Below are 21254 nucleotides of genomic sequence, written 5' to 3'. Positions count from 1 at the left end.
AATCAATAGAGAAGTAAGTCTAGGAGGCTAAATTTAAGTTTACATCGTTTTCAATTCTCGATTTCAAGGCTCGCTAAGCGACGCCAAATAAGAGATGTCTGAATAATTCGTTGGACAATTAATCATAATAATAATAGATTGGCGCTAACACATATGTTAGTGTTTGGCCGAGCTTCTCCTCCGATTTGTGGCGTGCGCCGTTATGTTGTCACACAAAGCGGAGGGACCTACAGTTTTACGCCGACTCAGAACGGCGATTGTATTTTTATGAGCAGCTGTTTTTCATGGCAGAAATACACTCGGAGATTTGTCATTGCCTGCCGACGGACGACCGCTGTTAAGAAAACACCTTTTTTTTCTATATTTTATGCGATGTGGCTTTGAACCCAGGCGTTGCGGAGTGGAAGCGCGCACTGCTTACCACTACACCACATCGGCCGACAATTAGCCTTTATAAAAAAAAAATGTATTTGCGATTTGGCTCTGGAATTGATATATTTAAGGAGAATATGCCGAAGGCTTCATGCCTGTCATACAAATATATTGAAATTATCGTTTTCCGAATTTTGCATTACTTAATGACATATGCTATTAATGCGCAAAGGCCTTTTGGTGATCTCCATCTTTTACATATGATTGTATTTAGTTAAATAAAGCTGTACACCAAAAAAAAAACGCGACATTGCAGTTCCATATGAAAAATTCAACGACCTTGCGGCTTGAAAGAAAAGGATTTGAGTCATTCCAAAAGCAAACAATTTCGGGCGATAAAAAGTGGATCGCGTAGGCCGCAGAAGATTAAAAAACAGGGGCAAAGTCCGAATTGCCGTCAAGCAACCTCCTGCTGAGTGATTGAAAGGATTAGTAAACAATTCATAGTTTAGAAAAAAGCTGCTCGAAGCTGACGAAATCATGTATCAAAGAATTGATTACGCCCCAATTCCATTTATTTCAGTATCTGTAGTACTCTCTTAATGTCGCAAAGCAGGCATCAAAAGTAACTTTTGGAAGTTATTTAATTCAAATGTTTCGCCCAGAAGTTGTACAGTGATGAAATTTTGGTTTTACTACGAATAAGGCAAAAGGTCGTCATCGTATTTTTCTTCTTTTTATATACAAAAATGCCGTGTGGGTCTGTTGGTACATTTGTAGTTTATAAACTCGAAAAGTACATAGCCGATTGCGCTCGAACTGATAACAAATATTTGTATGAGCGTCTATCGTGCTTAGGCCAAAAAAAAACCGGCAAGTTTAACTATTAAAAATACACTCCGTGTCATAATTATAAGCGCATCACATATTGAAACGTTTTAACAATTTAGTTTTTTTATTTAATTTAAGTTTTTTTTTAATAAATTATGGTTTATTTTTTTGCAAAAGCCTTATAAATCCAAGTCTCAAACTTTGTGCAATATCTGCTTATTTTAAAAATTCAAAAACTTTCGTAAAAATTTTGAGTTTTCAATTCGATTTCTTAGGCGGGTTTTTTTTAGAATAGAATTTCTGAATTTTAGTATAATAAAGTACAAGTTTGCAGTAGCTGGGTGTTACCGTTGCTTTTTACCATTTTTTTTTAAATAATTTTTTAATCATTTTTTATAATTTTTTAATCATTCTTTTTTTATTAACTATACAATGTTTGATTTTTGTTTTTTTTGCATTTTTAATAGTTGTCAAACTTTATGGAGTACACTGTAAAAACTTAAGTTTCAGCGAGCAGGCATGCCCTGCCAGCGCTACTTTATGCACGCAGGCATGAAATTTTTTTTCGAGATTTTCGAATATCGTGATGAAATAAAAAAATATGTATCTTTTTTGTTCGGTAAAGAAAGTAAAAACAATACTTCTCACCAAAAAAACATAAGAGGTGTAAATTTTGTATGGAATGACACATACATATAATAAAAGGCCTAGATAATGCACTCGTTCTTCAAAAGCGTATTAATCGATAACTTGTCTTTTATGATATTATGCGCTAAAAATCCTTTTAAATGGAGACTGACATTTTTAGAAATCCCATTTGGCGGATCGAATATGGAGGACATTTTTTTTAACCGCATATGACCGTGAACTTTTAAAATTCAAAATGGCGGAATTTTTAAAATTGATTGGATTCTCTTTAAATTTTCTTTTTTTAATAAATGTTTAAATTTTTCTGCCATATGATATTTTAAAAAATATCATCATCATTTAAAGGTAAATATTTTTACCGCATTCTCAAAAATATAACCGATTTCTTTTACCTGAACTAATTTTGGAGCGTGGGCTTCAGTTGGCGAAGAATGCCTCATGTTGCTTTACCATCAAGCAAAAGCGGAAAGATGATTTTGTTGGAAAAATGAAGAATGTGTGTGACATCATTATTTATTCTTTTCAATAAATACACCCATAGCCAAAATAATAGAAACGCTTTGTTTTGATCAGTTTTGACTATGTTTCTTTTGTTTATTTAATATTTATTATTTTTTATAAAAGTGCACCTCATTATCTAACAAAGCGATATAAATGCATATACCAAACTTAAAAATTCTGCAAATTTGCAATTATACCTGAAGAGCAAAACTGAAACAAACAGAAAGTTAAGTTTGTGGTAATGTATTTCTTCAGTTTATTTACTTTATGGTAATTCAAACTTGCATTTCGCCTTACCGATGTTTAACTAAACGTTTGACCATAAAAATTTCAAGATTCGCATATGGAAACTCAGAAAAAAATGACCAAACAAAAATGAACTGGATTGTTCCAGTTTTGCACCCTCTTAGTATTTGCTGAATTTTATAATTCAAAGAGGAGTTCTGGCTCATTTCCTGCAATTTTGTAATCAAGGCGCGTGGGATTTTCGCTGTGAGTGCTTTAAGTGCACAACCCAAGCAAAAAGAATTTAAAGTTTTTGCAAAATGGTCAGAAAGGCCACGCTATAAAGAAAGAAATCATATCGGCTAAATGTCCGTTTTATGGCTATCTAAACAAGCGATAAAAGGGCGGACCTCAGTCTGCAATATCAAGAGACCACAAAAAATTGCAATTTGCTAGGCTATGCATATTGGAGGGTCTCTGAATACCAAAAAAAAACTTTCGATTCAAAATCAAAAATTACTGCTTTTTCACCACAAAGCAAGTGACTGGACATTATGTAAGACATGGGAACAAGTTATTGCAGCACAGAGATGAAGAGGAGAAAGCCTGCTTTGACATCCAGAAAATTTTTTTGTCAGAAACGCATTTCTACTAAGAAAAAACATTGGATTGCTATTATTTTGATGCGGGAATTTACAAGTTCTTCATAAACGACCACATTATTCCACCAAAATTTACTATTAATTAGGGCACGGCCCTAAATTTTTTAACTCTGAGGATAAAATTAAACGTTTTAAGTCCGAATATTGGTTCAAGTGCTGTGCACCTGCATCAGGGATACGCCTAACGTTCCAAAATATTTAAACTATTAGGTTTGTATGTGTACATACATTTAATGATGTAGGGCCGTGTTACGCCTTAGGGAGTAAGAACTGTGGTAAAATCGACGGTAAAAAGAAAAGTGACAGGAAATGAGCTTTTTCAAAGAATTTGGCAATTTCTGAGGATATTTTTCGCAGGCTTTTTTCAATTTTAACAGGACAATGATCAGAAATATCCTCCGAAACAGGGGGCCAAATAGGTATAAATCACCAGACTTGATTCAACAGAAGACTTATGGTTTGATAATGCCACTGTTCAATTGCGAAAATTCGCCCAATCGCATGCAAGACCTTGGGCATGGCGTTGAGGAAAACCGGTGCGCGTTCTCAACAGATTTCGTCTGAAAACTGTGCGAAAGTATCCCAAGATGACCATAAAAGCTAAAATATTCAAACTGGTTATGGCCAATTTCTTAAAAGTCAAGCAAATGGTAAAATTTTCTGTCGGGTGCAAAACTGGAACAATCTAGTTGCTACGTTTTGTTTGCAATTTTCTTCTTTATCTGCTTGTATTAATTATTGTTGCCAAGGCCATCTGATGAAATAAACATTGGAAATGTGAATTCCGTAACTAGATTACAAAAAAAGTCTTCATATATTGCGAATATATTGCAAGAAAATTCACATTATGTATTACTGTTCCGGTTTTGCTCCTCAGTGTATTTTCCACTTTTTAAATTTCTCAATATAAGTACAACAAAGTGTATATATTAAAACTTACTTTTTATTATACGAAAATTATATTTAAAAAATCAGATTAAAAGGTTGAAAATATAAAGCAGCTTTGCAAAATTTTTATAATTTCTGCACAAAGTTCGATAACGAGCTGCACTTTTATAAAAAAAAAAAAAATAAATATTAAATAAACCAAAGAAATAGAGCCTAAACTGGTCAAAATAAGGCGTTTTTATTATTTCGGTCGTGGGTGTACTTCGCCCTCCAAGTGAAACGCTTATTATTCCTTGAAAAAGGGCAAGCAAGAAATATCGTTTCTGATATTTAGATATTTTTCGGCTAAGCTATTACAATAATAAACGCTTTTGAAAAACTAAAAGCTTGTAAAAAAAATGGACATACTCGTTTCACCTAAGTCGCAATCTTTTGCTGCTACATAAATTTCAAACTAATGGCATATAAAAATGTTGATTTTATGGCATACATTTAACAACCTTTTTTTATTACATATACTGTCGCCTTTGAAATAATTAGTCACCTTTTCGAGTATAGCTCAGCAAAATTTTGGCAAATAAATTACATATGTATGTACATACATACCACATGCATGCACATACAAATGTACATCAATAAAAAAAAAACATCTGTATACTGGGTCAGAGCTGCTTCGGCGTTGAAAAAATGTAAAAATTTAATGTTCCCTGTCCCTACCATCACTCGGTTTTAGTGCATTTTACGGATTCGTGGGAAAGTCTGTTTTAATAGAACTGATTGAAACACGTTGTAGGGGCAGTTTAAAATTAAAATTTTTGCTTTTATTTAAACAGCCGAAGCAGCTCTAACTTTGCATACAAACATACAGAGATTTGCCAAAAAAAAAACTTATCTGATTTTGTATTTTCGTTAAATTGAGCAAATTTTTTTCTTAAATTGTGTTGGTATACTAAAACAGTTCGTTTCAATTTTTTCTATATACATATTTAGTAAATTTTATTTACTTTTTAATTGCTAATAAATTTTTTGGAAAACATTTACATTATTATTTCTACTTCAACTCTCCAGACCCAATCTCTTTTAGATTTCCGCCGAACACTTGAAGCCAAAAATCCATATTTTAGACGATTTTCACAATTATAAGCATACAAACATTACATATCGTCGTTTAAAGTACAAAACCGCGTATCAAGAAAATGCAAAACCTCCTTGGTGAGGTTGCGAAAATTTTATAGGAGAGGGCAAAACTTGTCTTATTTCAAAACGGTTCTCTCTTTTATCCCTAATTATCTTTTCTTCTTATATCTAAGTATCGATATTTCAGTATGAATGGATACGGGCCTGATGCAAGCAGCTTCCGTTCAGAAATATATCTTTTTTGGCACAAATGTCAGTTACGAGGTTTTGCAGAACCAGGTTACGCGGTTTTGTACTTTAAACAACGATATGTATATACATATGTACATGTTCGCACATCTCTTTACTGAAGAAAATCAATAAAGTGTATCCGTGCCCAATGAGCATCTTTCGCTATTTGGCATAAATTGCCACAAACTCTGCACGCTTGACTCTTCGACTTTCGTTGCACTTTTCGCATTGCAGCCAAGTTTTTGCGTCTACTTTCATTTACAATTTTATTGCTAAACAAAAAAATATTACACTAAAATTAGCTTTTCTTCCCGCCCACGTCTGCACGACCCTCCCTCCCTCCCTCTCCCACACACTACTAGATAGATACCTTACTACTTGTATTGGTTACATGCACATTTTTATGGTTCTCTTTTTTTTCTACGCTTACCACGAGCACAAGCTGTAGAAACCAACGCAATGTATATGTTTGTGTGCGTGAATTTGCACACAGCTGGTTTCTGCTTCAATTAGAAATGCCAGAAAAAACACATTTGGAAACAAAAAATACTATTCACTATAGCACTACCGTATACTGTTTAGTCGATGTCGATGTCCGATTCACGTTGTGTCATTCAAAAGACGCAATTTCTATCTGCTACGGCCGCATGTAACCAAAGCCAAAAAGAGCGGTGGCAGCGGCTACGATACAATTGAGCGAACTCGGAGACCTACGACGACCAATATTATAATACGCATGCATACATATATATATGTACCTATGTATGTATGTGCCCCTGCGCCGAAAACCTGAAGAAGTGAATCAAATTTCTAGTTCAGTAGTGGTCCGTTATCGCCAAAAACGAACCAGGCTGATAGTAGCTACATCCTATTTTAATCCTACAAACTATTTTAATTTACCTTTTAAACCTATATCGATAGCTTAGCGGTAAAAGTTGATAAGTGCCGAAAAAGGGATGCACAGCGAATTAGATCCAATCTGTCGAGTTTAGAACTAGTTCGAAACTATCGAAAAAAAAATTGCGTGTGATAGGATCTGGAAAAAATTGGTAGATTTAAGAAAAAATTTGGAGTTTTCAGACAGTCTAATATTTATTTCTTTATTGATTTTATGTATTACGAAAAAGAAAATATAGATAATATATATAAAAAAAATACTTTATTAATTTTTTACAAAAGTATAAAGAAAACCATACTTCTTTGATATTTGGCATTTTTTTCGTTGCCACTGTTCGCATTTCCTTCCATATAAAACTTCAGGAACTTTCTGTTGTACACCCCGATCCCCTTTCCCTCCAAATAATAGTACTAATCAAAATAATGCCTCAAAATCGAAAAAATAATTAAATTTTAAAATAAATAAAAACATTTTCCGTTTTTTTTTTAATTTTATGTAACAGAAAATAGACAGACATTTTTCGAACATACTTTGAAAGATTTCTAAAATTTTGCAGAGTGCTGCCAGCTATTTCTTCATTACGAAGTGTTTAAGTGTTGAAAATGTTCCCCTTCTTAAAATTAAATAGTACATAGATAAAATTATGGCGAGCAAAAATAAGACTACTCAAATGCGTGAATACATATGTATGTGGTAGATTTCGTATCTTGTGTTGTAGATGTGGTAGACGCTCAAAAATGTGGTAGATCTACCACAATGTGGTAGAAGTCCGAGCATTGGATGTAACGGGGGAGTGGGGCATCGAATATCGTAGAATGTTGCAATGCTAAATGTGCCAGTTGGTAGCATCCAAAAGAGAATTAACATGTAACGAACTACTTACTTCGGCATTAGTATGTACGTTTCCCTACTGGGTTTAGTATAACGCACTACTATTCGAACGCTTCGTCGACGATGATGGCATGTTTTGTGCTATTGCCCCTTTGGAGCCTCTTGCTTGCCCTACATAGATGCCGGCTTGAGGTTGTTGCAGTGCAGGCGAACAATTGTAAACGTATACGAACGTACTCAATTGAATTTGGTGGTGGTGTATATTTACTCACGTTTCTCTCACGTTTTGCACGTTGTAATTGTGTTCTCTATTAATCGCTTCGCTGGTTGGATCACAGTTGGACGCCCGCCGATATGTACTCGTACGAGCGCGCGCGCCGGACTCCGCACAGTTGTACAGCCCCATACGTTTTTTGAAAAAAAAAATAGAAGGAATGGGCATAGAACCTCAACTACGGAAGTATCCAAAATTTATGAGCACAAATAAAAGAAAAAATATATATTGCGTGACCGATTTATTTTACAATTTATCTCCCATATAAACCTAAACTCAGATGCATCTTAAAATCACATAAAAAGTGCACCGATTAATATTTATATGACAAAAATGCCCTTAAATGCCGTAAAGAGCGCAATAATTAATACATGACTCCGAAATTTTGTCCATATGCTTTTAAAAACGGTTTGTGTGGACCCTGAAAAATTGGGCGTAATCAGTTATTTCAAATCATACCTCCCATACAAAAATAACCTCAATGGCACCTTAAAAAGGTCATAAAAGGGGACCGATGAACATATCATTCCGAAAGTTTGCCCTCATTTGACTAATAATAACAACTAAACATAAAAAAATGGAGTCATCGATTTATTTTAACGCCTAAACCCATGCAAACTCAACCTCTTAAGGTGTTAAAAATGCCATAAATGTCATAATTATTACTTCGTATGAGGTTACGTTGAAAGTCGCATATACGAGCCTATTTTTTATTTTTTTTTTTTTTCAAAATCGAAAAAAGATTCCGAGCTTTACTTGTCCTATAGCTTGAAGATGTAAGAAGACCGAAGGAACAAAGTTTTTTTTTTTCATTTAGCGGAATTTAAAAAAGCAACCACCATCTCCTTAGAAGCGGAAGTCAGGTGGGCTTTGAACTTGTTTTCGCAATACAAATCTGATGATAAATGCCGTCCTGCTATAACGGAATACATAATTAGTTATCACACACCTAGTAGGAATAATAAATGATAGCCTAGCCCTAAACTACACGCCAGCACGTCGGGGAAGAGTTCAAGTAGATTTTATAGGAACTCAAGATTTAATTAGTCTCTAACAAGAATCGTTCAGCCCTATAATGGTATTAGATAAGATAATGGTGGAAGATAAGAGACAATTACATCACATCCAGCACACCGCAATCATCCTAAACAGTCCACAGGTCCACATCTCGCATGAGGTAGTCGGAAGGGATATATAAGTCACTGCTACGCGCTCAAATAGCAGAAACCACTGCAGGGGTAGTACGTTATCTGTATGTTTCCAGGAGCGGAGTACTATCACTCCTCGTCTGAAGCCTATTAGTAATTTGACTGGACTTAATACATACATAACAAATATCGTCATTGTTCAATTTAAAAGGATAACTATACCGGAAATGGGGCTCATAGCTAGGATGGCAACGAATTGAAGTAAAAAACCCAGGTCAAGCCGCTGTGAGAGAAACATGCAGACGAGACCGACCAAACCCACGCCCACAAAAACTGGATTGCATGTTATGGAAATGGGAAAGTGATATGAATATACTCAAGGCTAATGGTGATTTCGTTTCTTCCAAAAAATGTTGCCCTTTCCCGGTGCAAAATGTGTTTGATGTTACAATAAACCCTAAAAAAGGCATGTTTTTGCCTTCTTGTCCTTGTCTAGTTCACACATTTCATAATATTGTCGTTTCAAACAACCATCTGATTTTCAGGGCAACCATCTCCCCTGACATAGCTTCACAGGGAAGAGAACGTGCCTTTTTTGCCTTACAAGAGTGTGACATTTTAAGAAACGAACACAAAAGCTGCTCACCCTTTGCATTTAAATAAGAATCCAACGCTATAAGAGAAAGAGGCAATCAAAAGGCAACAATTTTTGGTAGAAACGAAATCACCATAAGTGACCAGAAAAATATCTATACTTTAAAACTGGAAAATAAAGCTAGAAGGAGAATGTTAAGACAACTAAAGGAATCACATTTCAGATTTTTTCGAAGTTAGGGGATATTCTTTAGCGGCGTTTGTGCCTTCTCTACAACATCTGGCGCTTTGAAGCACTTTGCATCACTTTGTGTCTATATGCTACAGGCAGACAATGAAAGACGCCTGCCACTGTCTTAAAATAAATTAATGCTGCTATGAAACTCGTTGGGACGAGGCCGAAATAGCTTGTACAAGAGATCCAAATACATTTGTTTTTCAATGCTCCAGGATAGTAGCCTTTGCTGAAGAGATTATAACATTATGAGTTCCACGAGTCTCGGTGCTGGCTTAACTCAAATGCTGAGCTAGGGCTTACAAATTGTAGCATATTTACTGATGATTCAAAAACTGACACCGGCTACATAGTGGAAAATTGGTGCAGGGGTAGAAGTTGAACTGAAGGTGTTGCCCAGCCCTGTAACTACTACAAAAAGGGAGTTCATGGTTATGACTGTAAGGCATCGAGGGATCGTAGATGGACACAACTTACGTTGCGTTCCATCTGTGGTCTATCTGAGAAACGCCTTTTGTACTTCCTGCATTGAAGGAGATTTCACAGCGGAAAATTTTTTGTGCTTCGGCCCCTCCTACCCAATGGTTATGTGGCAAGACCAATTTTTGTCCCGTGCCTCAACATTGTTGTCATATGTTGCTACTGCATTCATACATATATACATTTGTACATATTACGGTTGATGAAAAATACATTTTTACATATACATAAATATGTACCTGTGTACATACAAACTTTGCACTCCCTCTCTAAAATATGTATCAATGGAAAATTTCCAAATATTTATCGACATACCCATATATGCATTCGTATGTTTGTTTATACATATGTGTGTATGTACCCAGCCGGTAAAATGGGGAGAGTTTCTTTAGGAAGGGATTTTTTCAATTAGACCTTCTCTTTGGAAGCTTTATTAGAAGATCATTCAGTAGCCTGCCATTCGAAGGCAGACGTGAAGGCGTGCTTCCAACGCGACAAAAATCAAATAAAGGAAAAAAAAATAAACCATTATTTTATGGGAATTTTTTTCTTCTAAAGGGACGCTGAATCAGAAGGCCTGGAAACGCTGACCATTCCATACAAAATGAAAAGGAGTAAGAATCAAGCACGGAAATGCAATATTTTAAAAAGATCCGAAATAAGAGCTCCAAGATGGCGTTTTGTTTTACAATTTTTCCGAATGGGTATGTAGATAAAACATAGATATGAGTATGTTGCGAAAGAGATTTTGTAGTAACTTCGACACTCCGGTGGAGTTATGAATGTGCGACATGCACATACATACATATATATATATATGTATTTATAACAAAAGCAACATCTAAATATATGTATCTTAGTACATATATAGATATGTGAAGAACACGGCCCCGTTCTACTTACTCTCTTGAAAAACTTCACTGCTCCCACTTGTAAAATAAGCTCGGTGTGATTCTCTACTCTCGCTTTTATCAAGGCATATGCAACAAGGTAGAAGTGACAACCCAGTCGAACTCTCTCATAGCTGACTAGAATGTGTAAACAAACAAATTAACCCTTTGTACTGCGTGCACCATATTTGCCGAAGCTCAACATCATTTTAAATGAAAGTGTCTGTAAATATGAAAATATTTAAATCTATCTCCATTTTAGTAAGATAAACCGACCTTGTTTCAGGACCAGAAACCTGTATATCGTTACCTTAACTCACAAAGACCCTAACCAACAACTTTTAAATTTTACAGGAGAAGCAAAAACATTTTAAAAAGAATATCAAAATTGGGCTTTTTAATAAGTGGCATGTAACTCCGTTGTTTTTGGTACTAACACTTTAAAATATTTATGGAAGGTATATTTTAATATAGTCTACCAAAATCTATGAAAAACGCAGTTTCGAAAATGATGGCCTTTGTGAACTAAGTTAACGATATACTTTTCCGAAAGTTTTCGGTGCGCTAAATTCCCTAAAAAGAATGAAAGGTATTTAACTAGCTCAACGGATTTTTTTGGTGCCGTCAACGGCTTTGGGAACACGTAATTTTCTGTGATGCTAAGTAAACTCAAATATAGACGGAAAGCAGCTTTTTTCGCAATTTTAGGTTAGGATATCTTTTAAGCTAGAGCACTGAAACTCTGAGTTCAGCGTTCATTCGGAAAAGTATATCCAGGTTTCTGCTTCTGAGAAATTCTGTCGGCCTGTGTAATTATTGCACGTTCGCTCTTACATAGTTATATGTACCACTTAAAGCAAATTGCGCATTAAAGAAATTTACACAGTCATTTATAAAAATGCCTTGGCAATATTCTTGTATTTATTCGGCCAATGTTTTTGGGCATTTAGTTTTTTATTCAAATTATTTATTCTGAAACATATGCGAATTTTATATTTATTAGATTCGTATAATAAACCCAGCTATGCATTGAAGCCCATCTTCCTACATTTTCTCCTTCTTTCGGTAATATTTTGTGCATAGCTTCGCCATAAAAATTCATTGACGCTTCTCTAAGGAAGAAAGTGAGAGAACGATTATAGAAACTGTCGAGAACTGTAGCATTCTCTACAAAAAGGTGACTTAGTTCTCGATATTGAGAAAGAGGATAGATATTGAATTGAATTCTCTAATTGGCTTCTAATGTCTAGTGTTTTTCTAATCGAAATCTAACATAGTTCTCTAACCTGATTTTTGCTTCGAGAACTACATTACGATTTCTAATGTAAAACCAAAACGTTTCTGTGTTGATTTCTCAGGAGCTTAAAATAATGTACAAGTTTATTGTCTTAGCTGTTCTTACCACACAGAGCACTGCGTTCGTAAATCCACTTAATATTAGCCTTTAAAATCCATTGCGCAGCTCAAAAATGGAAATTGATATAAAAAGTTAAATGTTATGAATTATAAAGGGTTAAGGTTTAACATTTCAGTCGCAGTTTAAAAGAGCGAATTGTCGAAATCACTTCTACCCTGTTAAATGTGTATTGGCTTGTATTATGTTCTACTCGTTTCTATGATTCCACGCTATGTATACTATACGTTTTTATGCGCTTACCCGTTATGCTGCAAGGCCGTTTGTTGCTTCTGTAACATGAATGTACATACCAGTGATGCCAACTGGGGGAGAATTATCCGATTTTGGTGGAATTTAAATTTCTCGGGTAATCGGGAAATGGCTTTAAATTTTTGGTAATTCAATATACAAACGATTTCGATTAGAACATTCCTATTGAGGATAAAATTGCATTTTACAATCTCTTATTTTGTATCACGTATTTGAAACATTACCCTACAAGAAATCTTACTGGCAAATGACCGGTAACCTGACGGTCAGTGCTGATGCAATAATGCTGCAATTTCCTCATCACAAATTCGGGGGTAATATGAAAAACCTGAGCAGTTCTTTTGTGTACATGTGACTATGCGTCCCTTTCTCACATGAGTGCTAAAAAGTTTCTTTTCTACTTATTCTATTTCCTAAGGTTATTTTTACAAATTTTTTTTTTGTGTATTGGTGTATATTTTAGTTGTTAGTGAAGAGGTCAGAAAAAAGTCCTTTTCTTGTAGGGTACGTAATTGCATCGTGCAACGGTGTGGATATTAAAGAAATTACAGCTATGCATAGCGACATTTTTCACGTTTTCGTTTGACACTCTTTTTTCTCCTTTCGTTTTCGGACCCAAGCCATCGATTAGCTTTTTACATTATAAGATTAAATGTTGAAATGTCCTTGTAACATAGTTGCATCACAATTAATCATATTTGTTGTTCTTTGATTAAAAAAAAATGAGCATGAAGCGCCTTAAATATGTAGTAAAATTCATTTTGGGTAAATTTCATCGAGAATAGGGGGATTTTTTCAGGAATTTCGGGGAATTAGCCTCAGGGGAGCTGGCAACCCTGATACATACATACATACGTACGTATCTTCTTCGGATAGGCGTAAATTTCTAGAACGTTCTTTCTATCCAAATTTATGCTACAAAAAATATTGCCACTCACCGTTTTAATTCATATGGCTCTCAACCACGTACGCTCTCTCTCGCTCTTTATTTATGTTGCTATGGTTAATGCTGATTGGCCAATTTTATGGGTGTGTTGTACGGTAATAATGCAAACGCAGAAGTTGCGTCGATAGTCCCAAATGTAAGTTTGTATGAAGATAGGAATATTCGAGTTGCCGGCTTTATGGCACAGCGTTTTTTGTGATAAGGTGCTTGTTATAATTAAGCTTTCAGGCGACTATGCTCAGTTCCAGAATATTATTCAATCAGAAAAATTTGCTTAATCGCTAAATATGTTAGTTCATATGTAGCTGATTTCATTGAAAAGCTGCCTTTTCGTTGATTTTCGATCGGATATTTTTTATGATATCGAAACTTTTCAGTTTATTTATTGTTGTAATTATGCAATGTTGGTTGCTTCTGATCGCTGTACTTTAGTCTTCACGCTGCTGGAATTATATTATGTTGATAAAGTTAGTAATTTTAGAAAATACTGTTCAAAGAAACTAGTTTATTTATTATTTTTAGAGTTCGTTGAGATATTCATTTCATATTTATAACCGGGAGAGAAAAAATTAGCAAGAAAAAAGGAATTTTAGGCGCTTAAATAAGACCTAAACATTGGAAAACATCAAAAAAATTAAGTACAGTTTAATGTTCGTCAGTTTTGCAAAAACTTTATAATTTTTCTAATTTCTGTTAAAATTATACTTCACGCTCTAACTTTCAATAATTTGGTCTAATCCTGGATTCGTTTAGGCTTTTATTATCAACCGTTATGTGAACAAAGTCCTTGTACACAAGTACGCTTTGGTATAAAAATCAGAAACATTTCTGAACTGAAAATTGTACCAAACCCTAAATAATCAGGCAGGTCTGTAATTCACTTCCGAGTGAATTTGAGGCAAACTAGCTTTGAATTCAAATTGGCAGGGGCTGAAATTCGCTCGGAAATGAATTGCAGAACCTGCCGGAACATAAACTTACAAGTGAACCGGCATGACGTTAAAATTACCAAAATTGAGTTTCAAATCCCTAAAAATTATTTCAATGTTAATCAGAGCTATAAGGGACCCGAGTGTCATATTTCAACTAAATCCGTGTAACAATTTCTGAGTCTGAACTTCAAAGAATAAAAGCTTATCGCACGTCTAAAAGCCAATGTCTTTAATTTCCCACTATAATTTTTGAAATTCGAAAGAAAGGTGCAAATCTAATGACCTTCACAAAAAATTCCTTCTCGTATACCTAATTTTCAAACAAAAGCATTCATATGTTCTGTCGACTGATACACGTTTTAATTAACTGATGGATTAAATTAAATTAGCGCTTTTAAACATGTGGCAACCGCACAAAATATAGTCAAGATATAAATCCCTTTTGAAACTCATTTCGTTTTATACCCATATTTTAATAGTTTAATTTTTTAAACAAGTGGAAGTTCTTGAAACAAATAATATATGCCTAGTTTTCAAACTGACGATTTTTTAACAATCTTTGAGGTTAAGATAACTAAATTCGAAATTTCAAACAGGTAGGAACTCTCTTTAAAACACTTTCAAACTAAAACCTTCCTCAATCTCTTTCGCCTGACACCCAAATTGTGTTACTTCGGAGCAAAAAATCGGTAATCGCTTTTAGTGGTAACGTTTCAAATAACTTGTGTATAAGTTAACTAAGTTCAACTTTTCAAACAGGTGGCAACCTCTTCGAAAATATTTACAAACTACTAGTTTCTCAAATTCCTCAAACCATGATACCTATTTTGAAATAATTGGCTTAACTTTTTAAATAATTTTTATTCAATTCTTTAAAGATGGCAGCTCTTTTCGAAAACGTAAAACTTTATTATCTACAGCTAAAACTCTTTACTTTGACACCTCATTTTTGTAAATGGAACGAACAGTGCGGATGTGACGATTATTAAATAGCTTGAATTTAATTGTTCAACAAATGACAACTCTTTTCGAAAAAGTAAAAGCTTAATGCACATATACAGCCCAAGCCCATCGATTTGTGAAAATTGAACGAACGGTGCAAATCTGATGACCTGGCCCAAAAATCCCTTCGCGTATTATACAGGGTGGCGCCGAATGAGCTATATGGTTTAAATGGTTTTTAACTTTTTTATTTATGCGATTATTATAATTTTTTTTTTTAAATACAGAACATTATTGAGGAATTTTTTGTAATTAGCTTTGAAAAATGATATCCTGTAAGTGATGTCCATTTTCTGCTTCGCACATACGTGCTCTTTTTAGCATATTTTCCATAACTTTTCGCAGAATTTCGGGTGTAATGGCCATGATTTCATTTCGAATGTTGGTTTGGAGTTGGAGAATGGTTCTTGGTTTGTTAACGTACACTCTTTCTTTCAAATATCCCCAAAGAAAACTGTCAGGAGCTGTTAAATCTGGTGAACGTGGAGGCCAGTTAAAATCGCTTGTGCGCGAAGTAATGCGTTCGCCGAATATGTCTCTTAACAAAGCCATTGAGGCACGTGCAGTATGTGCGGTGGCTTCATCTTGTTGAAACCACAAGTTTGGATGGTTTCCCACAGCTGGCCTAATACAATTTTCCAACATCCTCCGATATGCAGCACCGTTGACAGAGATTGAGACACCACTTTCATTTTCAAAAAAATATGGGCCAATTATCCTTTCGGAGGATACACCGCACCAAACAGTACACTTAAGTGGGTGTAATTCTCGCTGATGCACTGCTCTTGGATTTTCCGTAGCCCAAAATCCTGCAGTTTAGCTTGTTGACATACCCATTTAATAGGAAATGGGCTTCATCGCTCATTACCAAATTGTGAATAAAGTCTGGATTTTCCTCCGCTTTTTCACGGGAACGAATGGCATATTTAAGCCGTTGCTGGTAGTCTGTCGTCTTCAACTCTTGCACAAGCTGAAGTTTATATGGGAACAAGTCTAATGTCATCAAAATTCTCTGCAGCGACCGCCGTGATAGTCCAAGTTGTGTCGAACGCCTCCTTGTTGATGTTGATGGACTACGCTGCACGCTAGGTGTTCTTCCGGCACCAGGAAGGGTTCTTACAGACCCATGTTGACGAAAATTTCCAATCAAATGGTTTATTGCTGACGCTGTGGGTGCAATGCGCACATTAAAATGACGACGATATGCACGCTGTGTCAACACAACCGTTGGTTTAGAAAATAAAATTCAATTATTTGTGCACGTTGTTCGATCGTGTAATGATTCATAATTAATTCCCCAACTCTTCTTCACAAATTTCTGAAAAAAATAAATTAAAAAATAATAATTAAAGAAGTTGTAAAGAATTCAAACCATAAAGCTCATTCGGAGCCACCCAGTATATATGTATAGGTTATAGATTATATAATATACGTAAACTTAATTTTGGGTCGTATATTACGGATCTGTACACCGATTTTCTAGATCAGGTCATTTTCAAAAGATATTTTCATTCTAAATTGCATTATGAATGACTAAAAAAATAATAATCAAACTTTAAAATGGAAAATGTTACTCAAAAGCCATGGGCAAGTATGACCAATGGCCATGTACATGGCGTATGAGTAAAGTTATTTCCTGCTCATATGTCGTCCAAAAAAATCACGCGTTTTCCTTTGACCATTCACAACTTTTGAATTTAAACATCGATTTTCTGCGTTAGTAGCATAATTTGTTTTGTAAGAGACCATGCTTTAGACCTATAAATGAAAAGAATTTACAAAACGTCGGTAGTTTTTAACATTTTTTTTTTCCACTTACTTTGTATGTATGTACATATACTTCCTGATGCTAGATACTTGAAATTTCAAACTTAGCTCAAAACCCGATGACAGTGCAACATGAAAGATGAATTAATCCGCCAGGTGACGCGGTTGTCCATATATTTTAAAAACCCATATTTATGGTCCAATTTAGTATATATTTAGAGAACTTCTTTTACAGATATTTTTAACCGACTTCAAAAAAAGGAGGTTATCAATTGGTCGGAATACTGTTTTTTATGTATGGCTAACGCTTTCTATAATTATTTTTTTAAAGGGAAGGTGGTTCCATACTAATTTGATTAAGATCCGATCATTGGAACAAGAAGAAATTAACGGTACTTTTAAATTTGTGTATGAGAATAGAAGTCGGTTTTGGTTTTGTTTAAAAATTACCTATTTACTATTAGCTTATAAATTTTTTCCCTGTGAAAATTTGAGTTTTTTTCATAAAAATTAAAATATCTTGGGGAAAAGGCCTGAACTAGAGCAACAGAATACAGATTCGTAAACTACGACTCAAAGTTTAGTTTACGTGGTGCTGCGTGTCATTGCAAAACATGGAATTTTCCCTACAGTGTTATTTATTCGGCGAACCAAATCGTGAATACAATTTATTTCTGATTTCATTCCTGAACCAAATAAAAATAAAATTTATTTGTGATTTGACTCGTTAGACAAATTAAAAGTAAAATTTATTTTTAATTTGATTTGCATTGGAAAAAAACGAGCTTGCGGTACATAAAAAAAGTATTTTTACTTTTGCTAAGTGTTTGGCCGAGCTTCTTCTCTAAGTTGTGTATGGGTCATTCCATACAATATTTACACCTCAATATTTTTTTTTGGGTGAAATATATTTTTTTTACATTCTTTATCGAAAAAATAGAAGACACCTATTATTTCATTTGGTTCATTTTGAAAATCTCGAAAAATACCTGAAACTTTAAATACACGAGGAAGTATATTTTTTCAATTGTTTGCAGTTAATAAATTAGTATATACTTTATGTACGCAGGTATGAAAAAACTCGTAACTTCTACAGTTCTACAGCGTACTCCATAAAGTTTTACAACTATTCAGGTTGAAAAAAATAAAAATCAAACATGATGAAGTTAATAAAAAAAAAAAATTAAAATTAAAAAATGCAACTTTTTAATCCAAAAATTATTTTATTTTAATCTATGTCACACTCTCATGGAAACCCGACGTAATTACGCACAGTTTGACACCTTAACTGATTTCCCCAAACAAATAGTTTATTAACTGCAAACAATTAGAAAAGATGCTTCTCCGTGAGTTCAAAATTTCGGGGATTTTGACGAAATAAAAAAAAAAACAGGTGTCTTCTTTCTTCGATAAAGACTGCAAAAAAATATTGAGGTGTAAATATTGTATGTCTCTTGACATTACAACTACGGTGACCATATTTATGGGAGCCGAATACGGAACAAAAAATAATTTTGCAAATTTTTTCCACAACAGCTTACAGATCTTGAAGCCTTCTTCAGTGATCCTAAATGTATTAGCCCTGAAACAGTATCCTTATAGTAACATCACAAATTTGTAGAATAATTTTCTCCAAGATTTTTATCTCGTATAATTTGTTAAAAAAAATCGTTAAATTTTAATACAATAAAGTGCAATTTTGAAGTAGCTAAGGCTTTTACCATTAATTTTTGGATTTTTTTTTTNCGTATTCTATCATTCTTGATATTGTATATTTTTAATCAAATAACGTAGTAGTAAGGGCAAGCATCAACNATTTTATTTTAATCTATGTCACACTCTCATGGAAACCCGACGTAATTACGCACAGTTTGACACCTTAACTGATTTCCCCAAACAAATAGTTTATTAACTGCAAACAATTAGAAAAGATGCTTCTCCGTGAGTTCAAAATTTCGGGGATTTTGACGAAATAAAAAAAAAAACAGGTGTCTTCTTTCTTCGATAAAGACTGCAAAAAAATATTGAGGTGTAAATATTGTATGTCTCTTGACATTACAACTACGGTGACCATATTTATGGGAGCCGAATACGGAACAAAAAATAATTTTGCAAATTTTTTCCACAACAGCTTACAGATCTTGAAGCCTTCTTCAGTGATCCTAAATGTATTAGCCCTGAAACAGTATCCTTATAGTAACATCACAAATTTGTAGAATAATTTTCTCCAAGATTTTTATCTCGTATAATTTGTTAAAAAAAATCGTTAAATTTTAATACAATAAAGTGCAATTTTGAAGTAGCTAAGGCTTTTACCATTAATTTTTGGATTTTTTTTTTGTTGAGGGTGTTACGCATTTTTTGCATACACAGTAAGTATGTTCAACTATTAATTTTTTTTTTTTTAAACGGAAATGAGCAGAAAGTTCCAATCGCAAACCAAATATTTTTCTAGATTCTAATTAAGAAGTTTGAAATTTTGGTGAAACATTGCAGAATTAGTTTTTATAGTTTTTTGCACAAAGTTGTAAATTTGGTATTAAATATATGGTGTTTGTTAGGAAAAGAGCTTAACTTTCATGAACTAAATAATAAACATTAAATAAAGAAAAACAGCCAAAATTTACTAAAATATCGAGTCTTAGTTTCTATTTTTAACACTAACGTATTCCTGCATTCGAATCACAGGCATTCAGATTAGAAAATAATAACTGTTTATGGAGAAAATTTATATCATATGCCAGCTTCACTTAAACATCGTTCATAGGAATGCCATTTTAATGAACTGTCAAGGTGTCGAGACACCGAATACGGGACAAATACATTGCATTAAAAGAAATATAGAACATTTGGCGTCCCGTATAAAATAAATAAATTACCAGGACATTGGGTCAAACAGAGGACTGTCACGTATAATACAGGACGGATGGTCATCGTAATTATAACGGACCTACAGTTTTACGTCGCCGCCGAACGGCAAATGGATTCTATCAAAAGTTTTGTCAAGGTAGAAGTGCATCACCTATGGGTTGATAGTAATTTAGGTGTGGTTAAAAGCTGAATTGTGTGAGAAGAGAACTTAGTCTCCAGGACTACACGGAACACGGTAAATTTTGGAGGCTATGAGTTGACCTAGTATGTATATATTAAAGGGTTGCAGAATTACATTTGTCTCTTCTACGCTTGAAAGCACTCTTTGATTTGTACTCTACTCCCAAGTAGAATGCTTATATCTCTCCGCGCAAAGCCATTACTCTTCATCGCAAGTGCAAATGNGCTGCTAACAAATGTCTTGTTGGGCGACTCAAATGTACTCGTGCAGTGTTTTAGTATATATAGGATTAACCTTTAAGGAGCTATGGCCAATTGCTGAAAATTTAGTAGAACGCTTGAGCCGGTAATTTCAGTATATTAGCAGATTTTAATTGTTTTTTCTTATAGCGATCACCTCTCGGTAGGTAGGTATCTTTGGTAATTTTTTAAATTTGTATTAAGGCCTGTTCTTTTGTCAAAAAATCAAGCTACTGGCGGTGAAAGGCGATGGATAGGTAAGCCAGTTTTGAATGGTTAAATGAAAATGTGCAATAATTTTTCGTATTAACTAGGGCCCGGAAATAATGTTACTCATATGCCACATCGTACATGGCCGTACTCGTACATGGCGTATGAGTAACATTTTCCATGTTAAAGTTTGCATTTTTTTTTCATTCGACGAGCAAATTTAAAATGAGAATANTCAACGTAAATATTAATATTAAATACATATTTCGCATCTATCATTTTAATGCATTAATGTTTGCAGTCATTTACCAACGATCCACCTGCTACAAACGTTAGTTTTAGTAGTAGTTTGAGTAATAGTGTCATAAGAGAAAAAATTATTAGCGGCGAGTTTAAAATTTCTAAGGGTACTGGGAAAAGTAAAGTAAAACGTGTTTCAATGTATTAAAGCACTGCAAAAAATCAACCTCAAACTTATTGAAGCACAAGTGCGTTATAAGATACTCAATGAATAGTAACAGCGAAAATGTACTATTTTCCGAAATCGACAAAACTTGTACTAAAAATGAATGTAAGCGGCTCATGGCAGAATTCA

The 21254-nt window shown here is 34.2% G+C and overlaps 1 protein-coding gene across 4 annotated transcripts in view; it reads right to left on the bottom strand.

Moving 5' to 3' along the window:
• LOC108358398 (protein FAM13A) overlaps window positions 1-21254 on the bottom strand; it is a 120283-nt gene that overhangs the window by 84110 nt on the left and 14919 nt on the right. The window contains exon 2 of one of the 4 annotated variants that reach the window (XM_017609708.1): window positions 13450-13900. The exons of 1 other annotated variant lie outside the window; for it this stretch is intronic. The gene's annotated coding sequence lies outside the window, so the exon portion shown is untranslated. Of the gene's footprint in view, window positions 1-5925; window positions 6137-13449; window positions 13901-21254 lie in introns of those variants that run through there. 2 more of the 4 variants (XM_017609710.1, XM_017609711.1) reach the window with 2 other exon arrangements.

Source organism: Rhagoletis zephyria, unplaced genomic scaffold (assembly GCF_001687245.7).
Source record: "Rhagoletis zephyria isolate East Lansing unplaced genomic scaffold, Rhagoletis_zephyria_1.1 Rzeph_scaffold_00249, whole genome shotgun sequence".
NCBI classification, from domain to species: domain Eukaryota; kingdom Metazoa; phylum Arthropoda; class Insecta; order Diptera; family Tephritidae; genus Rhagoletis; species Rhagoletis zephyria.
Note: the sequence above shows the minus strand (reverse complement) of the source record. Positions and strands in the feature narration are given on the sequence as shown.